The sequence below is a fragment of the Triturus cristatus genome, chromosome 6 (genome assembly GCF_964204655.1).
Source record: "Triturus cristatus chromosome 6, aTriCri1.1, whole genome shotgun sequence".
Taxonomy (NCBI): domain Eukaryota; kingdom Metazoa; phylum Chordata; class Amphibia; order Caudata; family Salamandridae; genus Triturus; species Triturus cristatus.
The window spans coordinates 1938700823-1938724630 of record NC_140589.1 but is presented as its reverse complement, the minus strand read 5'-3'; positions in this window follow the sequence as shown (position 1 = coordinate 1938724630).

Genomic DNA, 23808 nt, shown 5'->3' with positions numbered 1-23808 from the left:
AGCGTTCTCCACCCCCGAGGGCCACTACCAGTTCCGAGTGATGCCCTTTGGGCTCAAAAATGCTCCGGCCACATTCCAGCGGTTAGTGAATCAGGTACTATCTGGTCTGGAGTCCTTCTCAGCGGCCTACCTGGATGACATAGCTGTCTTCAGTAGCACCTGGGAGGACCATCTGCAACACCTCCAGGAGGTATTGCAGGCGCTGCAACGCGCTGGCCTAACCATTAAAGCCAGCAAGTGGCAGATTGGACAGGGATCTATTGTGTACCTGGGACACCTGGTGGGCGGAGGTAAGGTGCAACCCCTCCGGGCCAAAATAGAGAACATCTTGGCTTGGGAGCCCCCAAGACCCAAACAGAGGTCTGAGCTTTCCTCGGCCTCACTGGGTATTACCGCCGGTTCGTCAAGGGATATGGTACCATCGTAACCCCCTTGACGGAATTGACCTCGAAGAAGCAACCTCGCAAGGTCATATGGACAGCTGCTTGCCAAGAAGCCTTTGACACGCTGAAACATGCGATGTGTACCGCTCCAGTACTAGCAACACCAGATTTCAGCAAGGAATTCATTGTGCAGACAGACGCCTCAGAGCACGGCATAAGTGCGGTGCTCTCGCAACTCAACACCGTGGGCCAAGATCAACCAGTGGCCTTCATATCCAGGAGACTCCTCCCTCGGGAACGGCGATGGAGCACCATCGAGAGAGAAGCCTTCGCGGTGGTCTGGGCTCTGAAGAAGTTGAGACCATATCTCTTTGGAACTCACTTCCTCATTCAGACCGACCACCGCCCCCTTCGCTGGCTCATGCAGATGAGAGGCAAAAACCCCAAGTTGTTGAGGTGGTCCATTTCCCTACAGGGGATGGATTTTCGGGTGGAACACCGGCCCGGAGTTGACCACGCCATTGCTGACGGTCTCTCCAGGTTTTTCCGCCTTAGCGATGAGAACTCCCTAGAGGTTGTGTAGCTCTCCCCTCTTTCGGCTGGGGGGGACGCGTGTTAGACCTGTCAGCCCTAGGGTGGTCTCCCCATTTATTTTTGATCGTGCCTCATTTTTTCCACCCTCATTTTTATGTTGGACTAGGTCTCCGAGCGCCTTTTCATTGCCAATCAGTGTTAAGGTGCAGGTGCTCCCTTCTCCCAAGATGGCTGCCACAGGCCCCTGCTACTGCAGAGTGGTCTTTATTAGTAGCACCCTAGCTGCCAGGAGCTGGCTGGAACCCCACAACAATGTTGCGACACCAGCCCGCCTTTTTTGTCCCATAGGTAGAATGGGGAAGCTCCTGGAATGTGCTGGAACCTTCTAGAAGGGAGGTGTGGTTTTACTTTTGCCGCCTTGGCTAGAGGTCACCTGACCTAGGGCTACTTAAGTGAGGGAGGGAACTTTTTCCAGTTAGTTGGCCAGTTGGGGTGAAGCAGAGCTGGAGAATCCATGCAGGAGTTTTAGGCAGTAGGGCCTAGCCAGGGACTTATGCCTCTGAGAGTGACAGGGCTTAGGTGATGCCTCTTAAGTGAGCGAGGGATCCTGTGAAACCCACTGATCTTGCCCAGCAGTAGGAGGTCCCAGGGAACCTCTGCCCAGCCTGACTAGGAAGGACCTAGTCGCCAACTCATCCCCTACCCCCCAAGGAACAGAACCCCAAGGGCGCCAGTATCATCTGCGCCGCAAGGACTGAATACTGAAACTACAAAAGCGGAATCCTGAAACTTCATGCCAAAGCTGAATATTGCAACGTCATGAAACGACTGATTGCCTGACTGCTGGGGATCGACCAGGTACTGGCGCTGTGTCTCCTGCGCTGCCAGACCCGGCCTGGGACCCACTGCACGGATCTGCCGTCAAGCGCGGAGCTGGCCGAGCCCCCGCTTAATTTGTGACCCCCCCTGGTGCGAGGACCCGCAACGCGATCACCGCCGCGGCCCGTAGGCCTCAGGGACGTGTCAGCGCCAAGTCTAAGGCCTGCGGAGAAGCCCGGGGCCCCGCCGCTGCCGTCGCAGCGTGAGGAGGAGGAGCGAGTGTCCCGCGCCGTTGCGCGCATCTGACGAAGGGCCCGGAGCGGAACCGAGCGACGAGACAAAGGTAACCCCCGGGGGCTGGGAGGTAGCGCGGCCGAGTGGCGGCCTGAGACTCGCCCCCCCCCTGCTCCCCGGGAGTCGTGGGAAGGCCCGGTGCGCCCCCTGCCACGTGGAAGCGACACCGCATGCAGAGACTGTGACTTTCCCCCTCCGTGGGATTTCCCTCCGTACTGTTGAGTCTCCCCTCCGTGGGATTACCCTCCCCTGGGGTCTGCCGTTTGCAGGACTCACCAGTGCTCCATGCGTTCTATGTTGAAGTAGCGTTGATCATTCAATTGTATTCACCGGTGCTCAATGCGTTCTATGTCTAAGAAGCGCTGCTCATTCAATTGTATTTACCAGTACTCAATGCGTTCTAGGTTGGAGTAGCGCTGATCATTCAATTGTATCCACCAGTGCTCAATGCGTTCTATGTCTAAGTAGCGCTGATCATTCATTTGTATTTACCAGTGCTCAATGCGTTCTATGTCTAAGTAGCGCTGATCATTCATTTGTATTTACCAGTGCTCAATGCGTTCTATGTCTAAGTAGCGCTGATCACTCATTTGTATTTACCAGTGCTCAATGCGTTCTATGTCTAAGTAGCGCTGATCATTCATTTGTATTTACCAGTCCTCAATGCGTTCTATGTCTAAGTAGCGCTGATCCGTCATTTGTATGCATCCGTACTCAATGCGTTCTATGTCTAAGGAGCGCTGACCTCACATGTTGTATTCTCAAGCGCTCCCTTCTCTAGTAGAGGTCCCAAGAGCAAGGCGCTCCGTGTATGAGCGGCGCCTCATCTCTAAAGGGTGTCCAGAAGTGCAGTACGCTCCGTGTACCAATAACGCTTTATCCTCAGGGCAGGCTTGGAAGTGCTCAGGGTATTAGGTAGGCGGGTAACGCGTCCTCCGTACGATATGCCTAGGAGTGCCTAGTCCTTAAGGTAAACGATCAGCACTTCAACCTCAAGTTATGCTCAGGGGTGCCTAAGGCTCAAGGTATACAAGAAGAGCTGTAATGCCACGATATGCTCATGTGCCTTTGTTTCTTCGTAGACACCAGTAGCGCCACGTGTGCCGGCCCCGGTCCGCAGCACTAGGGAAGTTCATACTGCAGGGATTGCTGAGGTAACCGTAATGAGATGCTGTAATGCAAATGTTAATGTGTACAAGTTAAGATACATTGCCCTACAAGATTACCGTGTGTGCTCCTTTGATTAGATAAATCTGATTAATTTGCATTCACCTTACTGTGTGGCGTCCCTTATTGTGTGCGTTTACTGCTTCAGAGGATGTGTGTGTTGTATGGTCGCTTAACACATAGGCCTTTGGGTCCCCAGCCGCTCGTGTCACGTTACCCCCTTAGGGCCTGGAGACCCCAGGTCTTACATTATTGGCGAGTGGTGGGATATTAGGACCTATGACCATACAGCACCCTTCCGTGAAGCGGAGGGCGTCACAATTAAACGCCTGTTGTTTCAAAGCTCTGCAACTATTATTTGCTGTATTTATTGACTCCACTGTCCAGGCTGAGAGTGTAAAAGAATCCTGGTTAGCTGGTAACTGTCACCCATATCCTAGGAATTTCTTCCTTAGTATCTAGGTCCCCACCTGTCACGATGGAATTCCGGTTAGCTGACCTCGAGGGGTACACTGTAAGGCAACTGAGAGAGTTCGGGCAGGGGATGGGGGTGCCTGGGGTGCGGAGGGCCAAAGGACCGGAACTCTGTACCGCCATTAGGGCATGGGTAGAGGCCCACCCAGAAGGGAGAGAGGATGAGGAAATATGAATTTTGTGATCAGTTATGTCCCCTATCGTAGACCCCAACGGCTCCATGTACATGCTATACGTACATGTATGTTCCCTCTTGCTCCAGTTTTGAAGACCCAAATATATGTGCGTCCACCGTCAACATGTCCTCTTTCAGATCCACCATGAATGGGTCAGATATTCCTTTCCTAAGTATGAAAGGCCACCGACAAGTGATATGAACAAGAGAAAGTGTTTTCGAATTTAGTAGAGAAAAGCAGACAGAATTTCCATAAAAAGGCCACTGAACCGAAACCCCAGACACCCAAATGGGCTGAAAGGGAGGATTTTATTGCAACTGGCAAGACTCATGCTGCTATTTCCCTGGACTTTGAAAAGAAAGGGAAAATCTGTCTCCATGGATTAAAGACAGAGTATAACAATATATTCGTCGGTTCCAGTGAATGTGAACACAATTTCCTGATGTTAGACCTGGCACCTTGGCGTGAGTTTCCCTTCCTCTTTTTGTCGCTGTGCCTCATGTGTTTTGTTGGTGTTAGCTGCTCAGGGCACTGTGCCACTGCCAATCAGTGCCACAGTGCAAGTGCTCCCTATGAAAAGTGTATACATTGATTGGTTTCCATGTTTGGCTTATTTGGTTTACTATCAGCCCCTAGTAAAGTGCACCAGGCGTGCCAGGGCTTGTAAATACAAATGCTGCTGGTGGGCCTGCAGCACTGTTTGTGCCACCCACAGAAGCGGCCTAGTAAAATGTGTCTAAGGTCTGCCATTGCAGAACCTGCGCGCAGTCTGGTACTGTCGCGCTGACTGCGCAAGTGCACCTACTTGCCAGTCCCTAAACCTTCCCTTAACTACATAATAGTCACCCCTATGGTAGGCCCAAGGGCAGGGTGCATTGTAGGCATAAGGTAGGACATGCCCTGATGTGTGTGGCATGTCCTAATAGTTAATTACAGCCATTTTCGTTTTTCACTATTGAAGGCTACCTGCTCTCCACAGACCAGAATGGGCTGCTGAAATTATTACACTCTATAATCCCAGCGGACTCAGAGAGCATGGTAGAAAGTCAAGTTTAGTATGCCTGAACTCAGAATAATAAAATACTTCTTTTAGTAAAGTTTATTTTAATATCCTGTGTTTGTAAATACCACTTTTAGAAAGTTAGTATTTACTTGCTTAGCCATTTCAGTCCGCCTCTGCTTTGTGTGTGTGTTTGTGCTGCCTAGTTTCAGTGAGGGGCAGGGCTGGGGAATTCCAGGAATCAGGCTGGCTGCCAGGTGGTGGGTAGAGAGATTACACCAGGATGGGTGGGAGGAGTACACCTTGACTCTGAATAGACCTGTGCTCTGCCACCACAATGCTGGCTCCGCCCCCTGTGGAGAAGCTCCAATGTCTCTGCCCTGTGCACTGAAAGGAAAGAGCAGAGTCACCACAACAAAGTGCTCCAAAACCGGACTGAGCCAGGCACAGGCCCCCTGGCGACAAAGAACAAAAGAAACTGTGCATAAAAGAAGGAGCCCTGCTCCTAAGAAATCAGATCCTGTTTACGCCAAGAAGAAACTCTGCCTGAAGATAAGGACCTGGGAACGCTGCATGGAGGACTACTGTCACTAAGCCTGAGAGACTGGCCTGTGGTGGGTGCCTTGCTGCAAGAATGAGAGGAAAAGACTAAGAGAGACTTTTAAATCAACTTGTGCTGTGTGAACAATCTCCAAGGGCTTGCTTGTGAACTTGCCCCCTGAACTGCGCCCCAGGAACAGTGGGCGCTACCCCTCCCAAGAGGAAAAGGAAGCTGCTGTGGGTGAATTGCCCTCCTGACTCCAGAGAACCTGTGTGCCCCATCCTGCTGAGCACCGCAACCTCTGCCCGACTGTGCTGCTGTGAGCACCATGACGGCCTGCCCTGTCTGGCCTGATCAAAGTAAACCGCTGCCCCCTCGAGCCGGAGCTCGCAAAGTAAGAAAGGATTGTCTCCTCTGAGCACCGAGCCGTAGAGCTCATCGCAAGGACTGACGCCTGAGGTTCGCCATCGCTGGACGAAGTTGCAGCGCCTCGCGCTGAAATCACCCCCGAGCCGCCCCTCCTTCCTCGCCCCTCAAAGTGCGCCGTGAAAGTCCCGAGGCGCCGCACCAAGCATCGCCGTCCTCTGACCAAGCGGGACTGCAACGCGACGTGGGACGCCCCTCCTGTGACTGCCGAGGCCGCCCGAACTCCGTATCAAGATTAAGGTATTTTGCAACCCGGTACGAAGCGTACCATCCCTGGTACGGCCCGTACTCCTCTGACCCTTCCTCCCCATACGCCTGCTCACGCGGGAAGCGTGAGTCCTCGAAGGGAGCGTCCGGAAGGACGTCCGTCCCGGTGCAACCCGTACCTCCGACTGTACGGCCCATACTGTGGAGTCTCCGTACGCCTGCTCACGCGGGAAGCGTGAGGCGTAAGAAGAAGCGTACCAATGCCGGTACGAAGCGCACCAACCCGTCCCAAAGCCGGTACGAAGCGTACCAACGCCGGTACGAAGCGTACCAACACCCGTACGCACGGCGCTTTGACGTGCACGGGCCCCAGGAACTGCAAATTACCGCCAAATTGTGCTTTTGAAAGAACTGTGGCATTTTTTAACATTCCCCACAAGTAACTGGAACCGTATGCTAAAGTTAAAGACTGTACCTGAAGCCTGCTTGCAAAAATGTATATAAAGAGCTTTATTTTGATAAAATACAGTCTTGTGTCTCTGTGTTGTGGGTTGGTGGTTATTGTGGGACACCCTGAATGCTTAACCTTAGGCCCTCTGGAATCTAGACTGACTACTCGCGCCACGTTACCTACAGGGTGAGAAGGGGTTATTTTTCACGAGTAATCCTTTGCCCTGACTTAGAGGAAAGGGTCGCTGCTTGTCGCAAGTGCATACCTGCGCCAACCAGAGACCCCGGATTCTAACATTGGTGGCAGCGGTGAGGATTTACGGATTTGCATTTGTGGTGTCTGCGCAGTGATTACTAGCCATTGCATAGTAAGGACAGTCCAGTAGCTTGAGCCACAGAATTTTAATTTTTGCTTGCCAAGAAAGAAGATCCCTTGTGTTTGGAGTGATGCCGGGCCCAAACAGCATAGAGAAAACGACCTCTGAAACCTCTGAAATAGAAGGAATGGAATGGGATGAGTCAAAACTGGACAACTACAAGAAAACTGAACTCAAGTACTTCTGCAGGAAGCTCAAGGTTCCACATGCAGGATGCAAGAACAAATCAGATCTCTAAAAGGCACTGAAAGCCTGGATTGAATCAAGGGGTGCAGCTGAGGAGGTTGTACCATTGGAACCAGCAGAGAGTGTTCACAGTTTTGGCAGAGGCCTGTCGCCAGAGGAGCTGGCAGACAGACAGGCCACCAGGGATCATGAAATGAAGTTGGCAGAGCTGAAATTAAATGGCCAATTGGAGCTAGAAAGCAAGAAAATGGCTCTGGAAGAAAGAAAAATTCAGATGGAGCACAAAATGAAAATGAGGGAGCTGGAGCTGAAAGCCAAAAGTTTGGAAAACCCTCCCTCTGGTGGCAGCGCAACGCCGGTGCAGGTAGAGTCAAGGGTCTACATGCCAAAAGATGTAGTTAAAATTTTTTTTAAGAATGACGACATAGGGCAATGGTTCAAGGCCTATGAGGTAGCCATGTCTTCCCACCGGGTCCCTGAGAGAGATTGGGGAGCGGGGTTGTGGGGGCGGTTCCTCAGTGAGGGGCGGGACACACTCTTAGATTTGCCCTCTGAAGTCTATAACTCTTACCCCCACATGAAGGAAGCTTTAATGACCAGATATGGGCTAACTCCTGAATTATATAGACAGAGGTTCAGGGGGTGTACCAAGATTGTTGGGAGTACCTATGTGGAGTATGTAACCTTTTTCTGCAGAGCACTGGATGGCTGGGTGAAGGGTAGCAAAGTGAATGATTACCAAGGTCTCTTTGATTTAATTGCATGGGAGCACTTGTCCCTTAATTGTTTTCCTGAGCTACGCCAACACCTGAACGATAGCAAGCTGACTAACCCTAGGAAGCTTGCTGAAGAGGCGGACCGCTGGGTCAGCACCAGGGTCCACAAGGGTCAAGTGGGAGACTCCGCCAAGGGTGGGCAGGGTCCCCAGCAGAAGAGTGGGGGGGACAGGGGAAAACAGAAAGGGTTTCCAAAAGGCCCCCAAAGTAATACCCAAGGGAACCAGCAGAAAGGTTCTCAGCCTCCCCCACCCCCGAAGCAGACAGGGGCCCCGACAGTTAAACCTGTTCCAAAGGGGACCCCACAATGTTATAAATGTGGTGAGCAGGGTCACTTTGCCAGTGATCCCAAGTGTCGCCAGTTTGTAAAACCAGCACCCACTGGTGCTTTCCCCAGGCAAGTGGCTACAGTAGCCTTTGGGGAGGAGGTAGAAGTCCAAGGTGGGTGGGATCCCGTCCAGATGACCCTAGTCTCATTGGGAGACAGTGAAATGGTCCCTGAAACCTACTTGCCCTCCAACACTAAGAAATATGGGCAAGTGGTGACCGTCAATGGGAGGAAGGTAGAGGCTCTTAGAGACACAGGCGCCAGTGTGACTGCAGTGCGGCAGCACCTGGTATCTCAGGAGCAGGTTGTACCCCATGCCTATTGTCGGGTTGTCAATGCTGACAACACAGAGAGTCGTTGTCCAATGGCTCAAGTTCCCTTTGAGTGGGGGGGGTCTCTGGTACTCTGAAGGTCACTGCGACAACTGCCATGCCTGTAGACTGTCTCCTAGGAAATGATTCTGAGAGCTCCCCTTGGGAAAAGGTGGAGAAGACAGCTCACCTGCGGATGGTGGGTTTACCCGATTGGGCATGCGTGACCACCCGGTCAATGGCAGCCAGTAGGGGTGTTCAAGGGATCCTGGAGCCTGAGGGAGAGGCCCAGGAACCGGCCTTAGGGAGAGGGCGCAGGAGGCGCGGGAAACCAGCCCCTAAAGTTCCCACGGCCCAGGAGGAAGCAGACCTTGAGGGGGATGCCCTGGAGCCTACCGGGGAACAGATAGCTGAACTGGGGGACCTGCCTGAGCTGACCCATTGGCAGCAAGAAGGAGGCCCCTCCAGGGAGGAATTCTGCCGGGAGCAGAAAGAATGCCCCTCTCTAGTGGGTATGCGGCAGCAGGCTGCAGCCCAGGCCAATGGTGATCAGTCCGGTACACATTTCATCTACTGGGAGAATGACCTCCTGTATTCTGAGCCTAAGGTTGCTGAACCTGGTCAGCCCGTGCACTGGTGGTACCCCAGAAGTTCAGAGCCTTCCTACTGGGGCTGGCTCATGATGTGCCATTAGCAGGGCATTTGGGGCAGGACAAGACCTATGAGAGGCTTGTCACCCACTTTTATTGGCCTCAAATGCACAAGAGCTCAGATGCTCATTGTAGGACCTGCCAGACTTGCCAGGCAAGTGGTAAGAGTGGAAGGAAGCAAAAGGCTCCACTCCAACCTTTCCCTGTGGTCAGTACCCCATTCCAGCGAGTGGGGATTGACATTGTGGGGCCACTGGCCCCAAGACAGCCATGGGCAACAGGTTCATCCTGGTCTTGGTGGACCATGCCACCCGGTACCCTGAAGCCATCCCTCTGAGGACAGTGACGGCCCCCGTGGTGGGACGGGCACTGATGGGAATTTTCTCACGAGTAGGATTCCCTCTAGAGGTGGTGTCTGACAGGGGCACCAATTTCATATCGAAGTATATGAAATCCCTTTGGCAAGAGTGTGCTGTAACCTACAAGTTCACCACCCCTTACCATCCCCAAGGAAACAGGTTGGTTGAGCGATTCAACCAAACCCTAAAGGGCATGATTATGGGTCTTGAGGAACCCATGAGGCGTAAGTGGGACGTCCTCTCACCATGCCTTCTCTTTGCGTACCGTGAGGTGCTACAGAAGTCTCTAGGGTTCAGTCCCTTTGAGCTTCTGTATGGCCACCCAGTACGAGGACCTCTTAGTCTGGTCAAGGAAGGCTGGGAGCAATCTCCCAGGAAACCTCCCCAGAATGTATATAGTTACATGCTGGCCTTCAGGAACCAGACTAGGCATTTCAGGCAACTTGCTGAGGCAAATCTGGAAGCCAGCCAGGAGGAAATGAAGCGGTGGTACGACCAGAATGCCACTCTGGTTGAGCTTCAACCTGCACAAAAGGTATGGGTCCTGGCCCCTGTGGAGCCTTGTGCACTCCAAGACAAGTGGACCGGGCCCTTTGAGATTGTGGAGCGCAAGAGTTCTGTCACCTATTTGGCGGACTTGCAGTCTCCCAGGAACCCCTTGAGGGTCCTACATGTCAATCGACTAAAGCCCCATTTGGAGAGGTCCGAAGTGGGCATGCTCTTGGCCACAGATGATGGGGCGGAAGAGGAGTCAGAGTCTCTTCCTGACCTCCTGGTAGCCTCAGAGCGAGACGGGTCAGTGGATGGAGTTAACCTCTCACCCACCCTGACCCCTGAGCAACAGGATGACTGCCGCCAGCTGCTGGGTCAGTTTCCTGACCTGTTCTCCCTGGTTCCTGGTGTCACAGATTGGTGCGTCCATGATGTGGACACAGGAAACAGTTTGCCTGTGAAGCACAAAGCTTACAGAGTGACTGATAGGGTCAGAGCCTGCATCAAAGAGGAGGTCTCAAAGATGCTTGCTCTAGGGGTGGTTGAGTCCTCCAGCAGTCCTTGGGCCAGCCCAGTGGTCTTGGTCCCAAAGGCTGCAGCGCCGGGTGCCACACCCGAACTCCGGTTCTGTGTGGACTACAGAGGACTCAATTCAGTCACGAAGAATGACGCGCACCCCATCCCCAGAGCTGATGAGCTCATCCATCGGTTAGGGGCTGCACGGTACCTCAGCACGTTTGAATTGACGTCTGGGTACTGACAGATCGACTTGACTGATGGGGCCAAAGAGAGGTCCGCATTCTCCACACCAGATGGGCATTTCCAGTTCTGGGTTATGCCATTTGGGATGAAGAATGCCCCTGCCACCTTCCAGAGGTTGGTCAACCAGGTGTTGGCTGGGCTGACCGAGTTCAGCGCCGCCTACCTGGATGACATCGCAGTGTTCAGTGGCACATGGAAAGAACACCTGCACCACCTCTGGGAAGTGTTGATGGCACTGCGCAAGGCAGGCCTCACGATCAAGGCAAGCAAGTGTCAGATCGGGCAGGGTTCCGTGGTGTACTGGGGACACCAAGTGGGGAGCGGCCAGGTGGCGCCCCTCCAACCCAAGATTGAAACCATCCTGGCTTGGGAGCCCACAAAGACCCAGACAGAGGTGAGGGCCTTTTTAGGACTCACAGGGTACTACAGGAGGTTTGTCAAGGGGAATGGCAGCATTGTTGCCCCCTTTACAGAGCTGACTTCTAAGAAGCAGCCCAGGAAAGTGATCTGGACTGACACCTGTCAGAAAGCTTTTGACACCCTGAAGACTGCCACGTGCACGGCGCCCGTGCTCTTGGCTCCTGACTTCTCCAAAGAATTCCTAGTGCAGACAGACGCATCAGAGCATGGTGTAGGGGCTGTTCTCTCACAGATGACTGAGGAGGGCTGGGACCAACCTGTAGCCTTCATTAGTAGGAGGTTACTTCCACGGGAAAAAAGGTGGAGTGCAATCGAGCGAGAAGCATTTGCTGTGGTCTGGGCGCTGAAGAAGCTAAGACCCTACTTGTTTGGGTCTCACTTCCGGGTTCAGACCGACCACAAACGCCTCAGATGGTTGATGCAAATGAGGGGTTAGAACCCAAAACTGTTGAGGTGGTCCATCTCCCTACAGGGTATGGACTTTACGGTGGAACATCGCCCTGGCACAGATAATGCCAATGCTGACGGTCTGTCCAGGTTTTTCCACCTTAGTGAAGAGGAACTCCCTGGGGTAGGGTAGTTCCCCCCACATTTCAGCTGGAGGGGACACGTGTTAGACCTGGCACCTTGGCGTGAGTTTCCCTTCCACTTTTTGCTGATGTGCCTCATGTGTTTTGTTGGTGTTAGCTGCTCAGGGCACTGTGCCACTGCCAATCAGTGCCACAGTGCAAGTGCTCCCTATGAAAAGTGTATACATTGATTGGTTTCCATGATTGGCTTATTTGGTTTACTATCAGCCCCTAGTAAAGTGCACCAGGAGTGCCAGGGCTTGTAAATCCAAATGCTGCTGGTGGGCTTGCAGCACTGGTTGTGCCACCCACAGAAGCGGCCTAGTAAAATGTGTCAAGGTCTGCCATTGCAGAACATGCGCGCAGTCTGGTACTGTCATGCTGACTGCTCAAGTGCACCTACTTGCCAGTCCCTAAACCTTCCCTTAACTACATATTAGTCACCCCTATGGTAGGCCCAATGGCAGGATGCATTGTAGGCATAAGGTAGGACATGCCCTGATGTGTGTGGCATGTCCTAATATTGAATTACAGCCATTTTCGTTTTTCACTATTGAAGGCTACCTGCTCTCCATAGGCCAGAATGGGCTGCTGGAATTATTACACTCTATAATCCCAGCGGACTCAGAGAGCATGGTAGAAAGTCAAGTTTAGTATGCCTGAACTCAGAATAATAAAATACTTCTTTTAGTAAAGTTTATTTTAAATACGTTTGTAAATACTACTTTTAGAAAGTGAGGGGCTCATTTATGAGCCCCTGCGTCACTTTTGCGCCGCCGGTGCGTCACTTTTTGTGACGCACCAGTGGCGTAAAACATGTGCCATGTTGCGCCATATTTACAAAGTGACGCATCTAGGTAGATGCGTCACTTTGTAAACCCCTGCGCCACATTATACCTGCGCCAGGTATAATGTATGCAAGGGGGGCGTTTTGACGCAACAAAGGGTCGTAGAAGTGACGCAGTGAAATCTACGAGATTTCACTGCGCCACTTCTAGGGTGCAAATGCGTCAATTTCTTGCGCCTGCCTCAAGGCAGGCGTAAGACTGACGCAGGCCCTTTCACATGGGGCTTGCCCCATGTGAAAGGGCACATATCGGGAGCTGCGTCACTTTTGTGACACACTCCAGCGATGCGTCACTTTTGCGCCTACAGATACGTCAGAAATACTGACGTATCTGTGACTCCTTGCGACATGATGCGTCATACTGTAAATATGACGCATCACTGGAGTCGCAGGAAGGGCGCAGTGAAAAGTGGCGCATCACTGTTTTCACGCAGTGATGCGCCACTTTTCATAAATGAGGCCCTTAGTATTTACTTGCTTAGCCATTTCAGTCCGCCTCTGCTTTGTGTGTGTGTGTGCTGCCTAGTTTCAGTGAGGGGCAGGGCTGGGGAATTCCAGGAGTCAGGCTGGCTGCCAGGTGGTGGGTAGAGAGATTACACCAGGATGGGTGGGAGGAGTACACCTTGACTCTGAATAGACCTGTGCTCTGCCACCACAATGCTAGCTCCGCCCCCTGTGGAGCAGTTGATGTCTCTGCCCTGTGCACTGAAAGGAAAGAGCAGAGTCACCACAACAAAGTGCTCCAAAACCGGACTGAGCCAGGCAGAGGCCCCCTGGTGACAAAGAACAAAAGAAACTGTGTATAAAAGAAGGAGCCCTGCTCCTAAGAAATCAGATCCTGTTTACGCCAAGAAGAAACTCTGCCTGAAGATAAGGACCTGGGAAAGCTGCATGGAGGACTACTGTCTCTAAGCCTGAGAGACTGGCCTGTGGTGGGTGCCTTGCTGCAAGAAGGAGAGGAAAAGACTAAGAGAGACTTTTGAATCAACTTGTGCTGTGTGAACAATCTCCAAGGGCTTGCTTGTGAACTTGCCCCCTGAACTGCGCCCCAGGAACAGTGGGCGCTACCCCTCCCAAGAGGAAAAGGAAGCTGCTGTGGGTGAATTGCCCTCCTGACTCCAGAGAACCTGTGTGCCCCATCCTGCTGAGCACCGCGACCTCTGCCCGACTGTGCTGCTGTGAGCACCGTGACGGCCTGCCCTGTCTGGCCTGATCAAAGTAAACCGCTGCCCCCTCGAGCCGGAGCTCGCAAAGTAAGAAAGGATTGTCTCCTCTGAGCACCGAGGCTCTGTGGCCCCCGAGCCATAGAGCTCATCGCAAGGACTGACGCCTGAGGTTCGCCATCGCTGGACGAAGTTGCAGCGCCTCGCGCTGAAATCACCCCCGAGCCGCCCCTCCTTCCTCGCCCCTCGAAGTGCGCCGTGAAAGTCCCGAGGCGCCCCACCAAGCATCGCCGTCCTCTGACCATGCAGGACTGCAACGCGACGTGGGACGCCCATCCTGTGACTGCCGAGGCCGCCCCGAACTCCGTATCAAGATCAAGGTATTTTGCACCCCGGTACGGCCCGTACTCCTCTGACGCTTCCTCCCCGTACGCCTGCTCACGCGGGAAGCGTGAGTCCTCGAAGGGAACGTCCGGTAGGACGTCCGTCCCGGTACGACCCGTACCTCTGACTGTACGGCCCGTACTGTGGAGTCCCCGTACGCCTGCTCACGCGGGAAGCGTGAGGCGTAAGAAGAAGCGTACCAACGCCGGTACGAAGCGCACCAACCCGTCCCAAAGCCGGTATGAAGCGTACCAACACCCGTACGCACGGCGCTTCGACGCGCACGGACCCCAGGAACTGCAAATTACCGCCAAATTGTGCTTTTGAAAGAACTGTGGCATTTTTGAACATTCCCCACAAGTAACGAACCGTATGCTAAAGTTAAAGACTGTACCTGAAGTCTGCTTGCAAAAATTTATATAAAGAGCTTTATTTTGATAAAAATACAGTCTTGTGTCTCTGTGTGGTGGGTTGGTGGTTATTGTGGGATGCCCTGAATGCTTAACCTTATGCCCTCTGGAATCTAGCCTGACTGCTCGCGCCACGTTACCTAGAGGGTGAGCAGGGGTTATTTTTCACGAGTAATCCTTTGCCCTGACTTAGAGGAATGGGTCCCTGCTTGTCGCAAGTGCATACCTGCGCCAACCAGAGACCCCGGATTCTAACACCTGATAATTGGGGGTTGGGGACTAAAAGGGGTAACTGATCCAGTATTTTCTGGAATCTATTATATTTGTGGGAACAAAGCTTATTTCAAGTTACCTGATCATTTGTATGGGAATTGCTATTTCGGAATAGTATTCCCGAAGGTGTACCATGTAAAAAGAATCACTGGAAGCAATGAAGAAAATAATGGACTAACACGAAATAGAAGAGCTACATTTTCAGAAATGGTAGGAGACATATTTAGTGCATTGATACCTTCAGTAATTCTGAATACACAAAGAATTTGTAAATTGTCAACAGTGGTGGATCATTTATCAACTGACACTGCTGGAGGATTTTTATTGATCAATACTGAATTAGTTGCAGTAAGATCTATGGTTTTACAAAATCGACTTGCTCTTGATATATTATTGGTAAAAGAGGGTGCAGTCTGTAGAATGCTGAAGGCGCAACATTGTTGCACTTACATACCTGACAAGAGTGCTGAAATTGGAAGATATGTAAGAAATATCACTCATGTGGAAGAGGAATTGAAACCACTGGGGCTGGTAGTGCATGGAAGAGACTAACTGATGGTCCCTCCTCAGTAGGTAGTTGTTTTTCTAATGTAGGAAACAGTATTGTAGGTCGAATTCTGATGCCAATAATGGGAATAGCCCTATTGATTTTAGTGATAATGATTTAGTACAAATGCTGCAGAAACAGAAAGTGGTAAGCAGTAAATGAGAAAGGGAAGAAGCGAAAATATAATGAAGTACAACTTGAAGAAATGAAAGGGGATATCTACAAAAGAATGAAAGGTTTTCAAAATAAAAGGGAAAGAAGAAATTCTAAAGTAATAGAAGAAATTGAATTGGGAAACTACTAAAGTTGGCATCTGATTTCAGTAATTAGTGATGGTATAGAATACCATCAAAGAGGAGATTGATGGAGCAAGGTTTTATACGTAAAGAAACCTGCTTGAATTCAATCCTCTCTAAATAACATGTAATAAATTAACCAACATGTTTTGTGAAGGCTAATAATTGCACCATGTGAGAAGTTGGCCTGATATATGCTGTCCACTAATTATAGTGGGCACCTTGTATCCGTCCAAACAACCCCTTATGGTGATTGGTTAAAGACAACCTTTATTGAAAGCTATCCTAGTGGTAGCTATGGAGAGCAGCCTTCAGGCTAAGTCTTGAAGGAACGTAAAGCAGCTTGTTTTACCAGTCTATAATCTCCTGAATGACCAAATGAAAGGACAACCACACCAGGTATATATTCAAAATATATGTATTTAAGATAAAACACACCCCTCTAGTCTCTTTCTGAGACTGGAGTTCGAAGTACTTAATTTGCAAGTTAGCAATCAACAGTAATAGCACAAATACACCTTTGGGCCTTAGGGGCGTACCAAACCATATACCAATAAAGTGGTATAAGAACCACGACTGAACTAGACACAAGGCCTAGAGCCTGTAGAATCGCTGGGACCCCAAGGAACCACCCAAGGTAGTGACACAGGGGACCCACGGGGGCCGTGTGCAGTGTCTAAACACAACCGCGGGTTCCCGTTAGATTCTATGGGCAATGTCGCGGTTGGAAATGTAAAGATTAGGGACACTTCTAATCGAGTCAGGACCAAACCCTTTTGGACTTAAGAAGTTCTAGGGCTAGCACCCACGTAAGCACCGGAGTGCTCGAGTTACCTCACCCATGGAAGCCGGGTGTATAGGTGTCTTTTGGTGTCAGGACGCGTCGTCGATTACAATAGAAGCTGGCGAAGAACTGCTGCTGCCATAAAGAGGAGAAGTGTCCGAAGGGATCCAAGCCTGGATCTAGGATGGAAGGAACCTGAAAGCATAGGGGACAGAGTCTGGGTCACTAGCCAGTGACCGAGGGCAGGATGGACCAATGCCCACAGATGTCGGGTGCGTCAGGTGAGTTGACAGGTGTCTTGACTCTTCAGCCACGAGGTCCAGGAGGCGTCGACAAAGTCCATGAGCTGGATTCGAGCTGTCCCACGAAGTCTGTCGCGTGCCGCGGTGTCGGCAACCAGATTGGACCCAACAAGCTTTGGCAACGGCAAGTCTCGGGGAAAGAGAAGGACGTTGGTGCAGACCAGCAAGGTTTGAGGGACTCACCTAGCGAGGGTAAGTCAGGGCACATCTGGAGCAACCAGGGAAGCCCAAGCAGAAGAGGAGTTGTCTTCGTGGGGACCCACTTGCCAACAGGCTAGCGATCGCGAAGGAGCCTCGAGCGGTCGCACTGGAACCCGGCCCACGGGTCACTCATGGAGTGGAGGCCAGAGATCTTCGGTGCAGTCATTGTGCTCAAGGCTGGGGCTACTCGGAGCACAAAGCAGAACTTCAAGGATAAACAGGAAGTTGATGAATCAGCAATAGTACACGGTGCCCAGGGGTCACGGTTCCTCATCACCCACGATAGCCACGGGCCTCAGCTTTGCTGTGGACTCAGGGTTGCCTCGGGGAAGTCAGGAAATCCACCTCTGGTGATGCAGAGACTTTGGCGTCCAACGGGAACTTCGGAATTGCAGACCGGACAGTTGCTTCTTTGGTGCCTGAAAAGCAGGGGAGTCACTCCTTGACTGTTGGACAGGCCTCACAGACGGCTTGCTCCCCCCCCGCACGACAGGGCCCGAACTCCGGCCCACCTGGCATATCCCCGCGACAAGCACCCGTACTCCGTCTCCCGACGGACCCTCTGCCCTCGGACCCCTACTCATCACGGGGCCCAGCCCCACCGGCTTCCCCGGCCGAGTCAAGCCGCCCTCTTGGGCCCTGCACCACGCGGCCGCATGGCCTCACCTCGACCCTAACCCCGGGCCTGGCCGGCCCCGACATCCCGGCACCACCATCCACCCAGGAGGTGAGCGGACCACTTGGCAGGTCAATGGGAGAACGAAGTATCAAGGACTCTCCCCCGCCAGGTGCCGATCGCCCCCAGCTCCCCCAGGCACTGGCTCCACCCCCTGGTGGGTGTCTGGACACCTTCATCCCGGACCCTCCGACCTCCCAGTGCGAGGGTCCGGACATCAAAGGGCACCAGCCCTATAACTGAGGCAGCTCCGAAGCAGGAAGGCAGTTGTATCCTGGAGTCGAGAGACACCGAGTGAACTCAACCTTGACGGTCTACTGGCGCTGCCGTAGCCGCTCTTGTGAACCATCGTCCTGCCTGCTGGCGCTGCCGCGGCCTTCTGCAACCTTCATCTTCCTGGGACCTGCTGGCGCTGCCGCGGCCCGTTGTAACGACCATCCTCACCGGGACCTGCTGGCGCTGCCGCGGCCTTCTGCAACCTTCATCTTCCTGGGACCTGCTGGCGCTGCCGCGGCCCGTTGTAACGACCATCCGCACCGGGACCTGCTGGCGCTGCCGCGGACCGTACATCTTCCGGGGACCTGCTGGCGCTGCCGCGGCCCGTTGTATCGACCACCCGCACCGGGACCTGCTGGCGCTGCCGCGGTCCGTACCACCTAACCACCAAGCTCGAGGATTGTGAGCTCGTCATCATCTCATCCGAACTACCTGATTGGTAAATAGTCTGTCACGCTACCCCCTTCCCTACCTTGCGAGACTCTAATCGAGGGGACCCCTGAGTCCAGACCTCCTTGTACCATTCCACCGTATCTTAAATAAGTGCTTATAAAGAACACTGAACCTTATCCGTGTGTGATACCTGTCTGTGGGGGGGAAGTTACTTGTCTGTACGATCGCTGGAGACGGCTCTCCCCGGAGACCTCTCCCCCTGACCCCGGCCGGCCCTCCCGGTCCGTCTACCTTTTCTAACATTGGTGGCCAGCGGCGCGATCCGAATCAACGCGTAATCGTACAGAGAGTAGCTCACCCCACGACATAAGCACGATGTCGACCAAAGATAGCAGCTCCACCGAGAAATTCCAAATGGAGAAATTAGAAGAATACAACCACCGCGAACTGAGACAATTTTGCATAGAACTTGGCATTGCTACCACCGGCCTGAGTACCAAGGATGATCTAAAGCGCGCTCTTGAGTCATGGACAGAAACTGGGGTCACAGGGCCCTCCGACCAAAGCAGCGTCACACCAGACCAAAACAGCAGCACACCAGAAGGGAACGCCACGGCTCCCGAGGAGCGGGGAACGGGCCTCTCGCAAGAGGAGATCCGAGAAAGAGACAGAGTCAGATTACACGAGTTGGAGATGGCACGACTCAAGATGGATGGGGAACTCAAGTTAGCTGAACAGAAACTCAACCTCGAGCATATGCGGCTTCGAGAGGAACGAGAAGAAAAGCAGAGACAGAGAGAGCTGGAAGAGAAGAAAATAACGCTCGAGCACGAGCGCCGACTAGCGGAAATAGAACTGCGCAAACAGAATAAGGAACTGGGGGTGCCTGAGCGACCACACACCCCGGGGCCAAGTGAGAAAAAAGTTCACATCCCCAAGGATGTTGTCCGCGAATATGTCCGAGAAGACGACATACAACAGTGGTTTAAAGCCTATGAGATCGCAATGACCTCCCACCGGATCGACCGGAGTGATTGGGGAGCCGGACTTTGGGGGAGATTTATCAACGAGGGTCGCGATGCCCTGCTGCAGCTCCCCGATCACCAAATGTCGTCCTACGACCACATGAAGGCTGCCCTCCTCACCCGCTACGGCCTCACGCCCGAGATGTACCGCCAGAGGTTCAGAGATTGCACCCGGATCCCAGGTACAACTTGGGTAGAATACGTGAACTATTTCAGCCGGGCCTTCGAGGGTTGGATCAAGGGAAGTCAGGTCACCACCTACGAACAACTCTTCAACCTTATGGTATGGGAGCACCTGTCAAACAACTGTTTCGTCGAGCTCAGGCAGCACCTACTCGACAGTAAGCTGACTGACCCCCGGCAGCTCGCCGCCGAAGCTGACCGGTGGGAAAGCACCCGAGTGGGCCGGAGAGGGCCACACGACCAGAACAGAAGCAACCAAGGCCAGCACCGTCCTCGGGGAGGAGGAGGGGGCCAGGGGCGAGGGAGAGACGCCTTACCAGCAACACCCGTGGCCAGCACCCCGCCTCCGGCCGGCCGGGGCAACCCCCCGTTGCGGCCTGGTTACCGAGCCAACGTCACGTGCCACCGATGCCAGCGACTCGGCCACTACGCCAATGACCCGAACTGCCCGCTAAACCAAACACCCAAGCCCCGCCAGGTAGCTGCCGCTGCCCTAGGGGAAGAGCAATCATCGGAAGGACCCGAAGAGTACGAGCCGGCCCAGCAAGGGTGGGAACCGGCCGCCATGGTCCTGGCGTGCTTAGGGGGAAGAGACATGGTTCCGCGGGCTCCCCTACCCGCCAACACCAGAAAATACGGTCAGTGGGTGACCATTAATGGACAGAGAGCCGAGGCCTTGCGTGACACCGGCGCCAGCGTGACGGCCGTCCGCTGTCATCTGGTGAAGCCCGAGCAGATCCTGCCGAACATTCTCTGCCCCGTCCGCTCGGCAGATAACTCTGAGAGTATGTGTAAGATGGCCTGCGTCCCGTTTGAATGGGGAGGGGTCTCCGGCCTACTGAAGGTGACGGTCCGGGACGATGCCCCCGTGGACTGCCTCCTGGGGAATGACCTCGAGAGTTCCCCGTGGGCCACCGTCGAGAAAAGAGAGCACCTGGGGATGCTGGGCCTCCCGGACTGGGCCTGCATAACCACCCGATCCATGGCCGCCCGGGCCGCCCCCCGATCAGAAGAAACCGAATGGCCAGCACCTCCGCCCCCGGTTGCCCCCGTAGAGGACAACGGCGAGTCCGACCTCCCGGACCCGACTACCGAGGAAGACGCGCAACCCCAGGACCTTCCGGATCTGGCCCAGTGGCGTCAAGAAGGGGGGCCCACCCAAGAACAGTTCCGCCAGGAACAGAAGACCTGTCCCTCCCTCGAGGGACTCCGCCAACAAGCCAGTACCCAAAACGCCGGGGACACCACCGGAACCCACTGGGTCTACTGGGATAACGACCTGCTCTACAGCGAGCAAAGAATCGCCGAGCTGGGGGCCGGTCGAGTTCTGGTGGTACCGCTCCGCTTCCGAGACTTTCTGCTCCACCTGGCCCACGATGTCCCCCTGGCTGGACACCTGGGCCAGGACAAAACGTACAGTCGCCTGGTGACCCACTTTTTCTGGCCGAAAATGAGGAATGACGTCCTGAACCACTGCCGATCTTGCCCCACATGCCAAGCCAGCGGGAAGAGTGGTCGGAAGCTGAAGGCCCCTCTGCAACCCTTCCCGGTGGTCACCACCCCGTTCGAGAGGGTGGGGATAGACATTGTGGGGCCTCTGGACCCCCGCATGGCACAAGGACACAGGTTCATCTTGGTACTAGTGGACCATGCCACCCGCTACCCCGAGGCGGTGCCCCTACGGACAGTGACAGCTCCGGTGGTTGGCCGGGCCCTGATGGGGATCTTCTCCCGGGTAGGCTTCCCCCGAGAAGTCGTCAGCGACCGAGGTACGAATTTCATATCTAAATACATGAAGTCCCTCTGGCAACAATGCGGGGTCATCTACAGATTCACGACCCCCTATCACCCCCAAGGGAACGGACTAGTGGAGCGTTTTAACCGCACTCTCAAGGGGATGATTGGGGGATTGGAAGAGCCTCTCCGTCGCCAGTGGGATGTACTGCTCCCGTGCCTCCTCTTCGCCTACCGGGAAGTTCCCCAGAAGTCCCTCGGTTTTAGCCCCTTCGAACTCCTGTACGGGCACCCTGTGCGAGGGCCCCTCAGCCTAGTCAAGGAAGGTTGGGAGATGGCCCCCTTAACGACCCCTCCAGACGTCTTCAAATACATCCTGGCCTTACGAAACCAGACCCGGCGCTTCCGGGAGATGGCCAAGGCGAACCTCGAGGCCAGCCAGGAGGACATGAAGAGGTGGTATGACCACAATGCCTCCTCCGTTGAATTCGAGCCTGGGCAGCAAGTATGGGTGATGTCCCCCACCGAACCATGTGCCCTGCAAGATAAGTGGACGGGGCCCTTCAAAGTGGTCGAGCGTAAAAGCCCCGTCACTTACCTCATCGACATGGGGTCCTCCCGGAACCCCCTTCGGGTCCTCCACACCAACCGGCTCAAACCACACTTTGTGCGCTCCGAACTAAGCCTCTTGATGGCTACAGACAGTGGTACAGAAGAAGACTCCGAGCCCCTCCCGGATCTCCTGAAGACTCAGGAGAAGGACGGCTCCGTGGACGGGGTCCGGCTCTCTGACGCCCTCACTTCGGAGCAACGCCAGGACTGCCGGGACCTCCTGCTGCAGTTCGCTGCCCTGTTCTCCCTCACCCCCGGGGTCACCCCTTGGTGTTTGCACGACGTAGACACCGGGGACAGTCCCCCTGTCCGGCACCGGGCCTACCGCGTACCAGATCGGGTACGGGCCTGCATACAGGAGGAAGTGGCCAAGATGCTCACGATCGGGGTCATCGAGCCCTCAGACAGTCCCTGGGCCAGTCTGGTTGTATTAGTTCCCAAGGCCGCTGCCCCCGGCACCGCCCCTGAACTGAGATTCTGCGTCGACTACCGGGGCTTGAACGCTGTCACCCGGACCGACGCTCATCCCATCCCCCGAGCAGACGAGCTGATCGACCGGCTGGGGGCCGCCCGCTACCTTAGTATCTTCGACCTAACGGCGGGCTACTGGCAGATCGGCCTCACCCCCAGGGCTCAGGAACGGTCAGCCTTCTCCACCCCCGATGGCCACTATCAATTTAAGGTCATGCCCTTTGGCATGAAGAATGCCCCCGCCACGTTCCAACGCCTTGTGAACCAGGTCTTGGCGGGGCTCGAAGAATTCAGCGCTGCCTACCTGGACGATATCGCTGTATACAGCCGCCACTGGTCCGACCACCTCCGTCACCTCCAAGAGGTCCTACAAGCCCTCCAGCGGGCCGGCCTCACCATTAAGGCCGGCAAGTGCCAAATTGGCCAAGGGTCTGTGACCTACCTTGGGCACCAAGTGGGAAGCGGACTGGTGGCCCCACTACAACTTAAGATTGCGGCCATCCAGTCCTGGCTGCCCCCCGTCACCCAGACCGAGGTCCGAGCCTTCTTGGGGCTCACCGGCTACTACCTGCGGTTCGTGAAGGACTACGGCAGCATCGTGGGGCCCCTCATGGGTCTCACATCCAAGAACCAACCGAAGCGGGTCAATTGGACTCCTGATTGTCAAGCGGCCTTCGAGGAGCTGAAGGCCGCCCTGTGCACCGCCCCTGTGCTCCAGGCCCCCGATTACAGTCGGGAATTTGTGGTGCAGACCGACTCCTCCGACCACGGCATCGGAGCCGTCCTCTCTCAGTTGAACCCCGAAGGTCATGACCAGCCGGTGGCCTTCATCAGTCGACGTCTCCTGGCCCGAGAGCAGCGTTGGAGCACCATCGAGAGGGAGGCATTTGCAGTAGTGTGGGCCCTCAAAAAGCTCCGACCCTATCTCTTCGGTACCCACTTCCGGGTACAAACCGACCATCGACCCCTGCAATGGCTGATGCAGATGCGGGGGGAGAACCCGAAACTCTTGCGCTGGTCCATTTCCCTGCAGGGAATGGACTTCACCGTGGAGCACCGACCAGGCCAAGACCCCGCCAACGCGGATGGCCTGTCCCGCTTTTTCCGCCTCGACGAAGAGAGTCCCCAAGGAGATGGGTGACTCTCCCCGCCTTCAGCTGGGGGGGACGCATGTTGGACAGGCCTCACAGACGGCTTGCTCCCCCCCCGCACAACAGGGCCCGAACTCCGGCCCACCTGGCATATCCCCGCGACAAGCACCCGTACTCCGTCTCCCGACGGACCCTCTGCCCTCGGACCCCTACTCATCACGGGGCCCAGCCCCACCGGCTTCCCCGGCCGAGTCAAGCCGCCCTCTTGGGCCCTGCACCACGCGGCCGCATGGCCTCACCTCGACCCTAACTGCGGGCCTGGCCGGCCCCGACATCCCGGCTCCACCATCCACCCAGGAGGTGAGCGGACCACTTGGCAGGTCAATGGGAGAACGAAGTATCAAGGACTCTCCCCCGCCAGGTGCCGATCGCCCCCAGC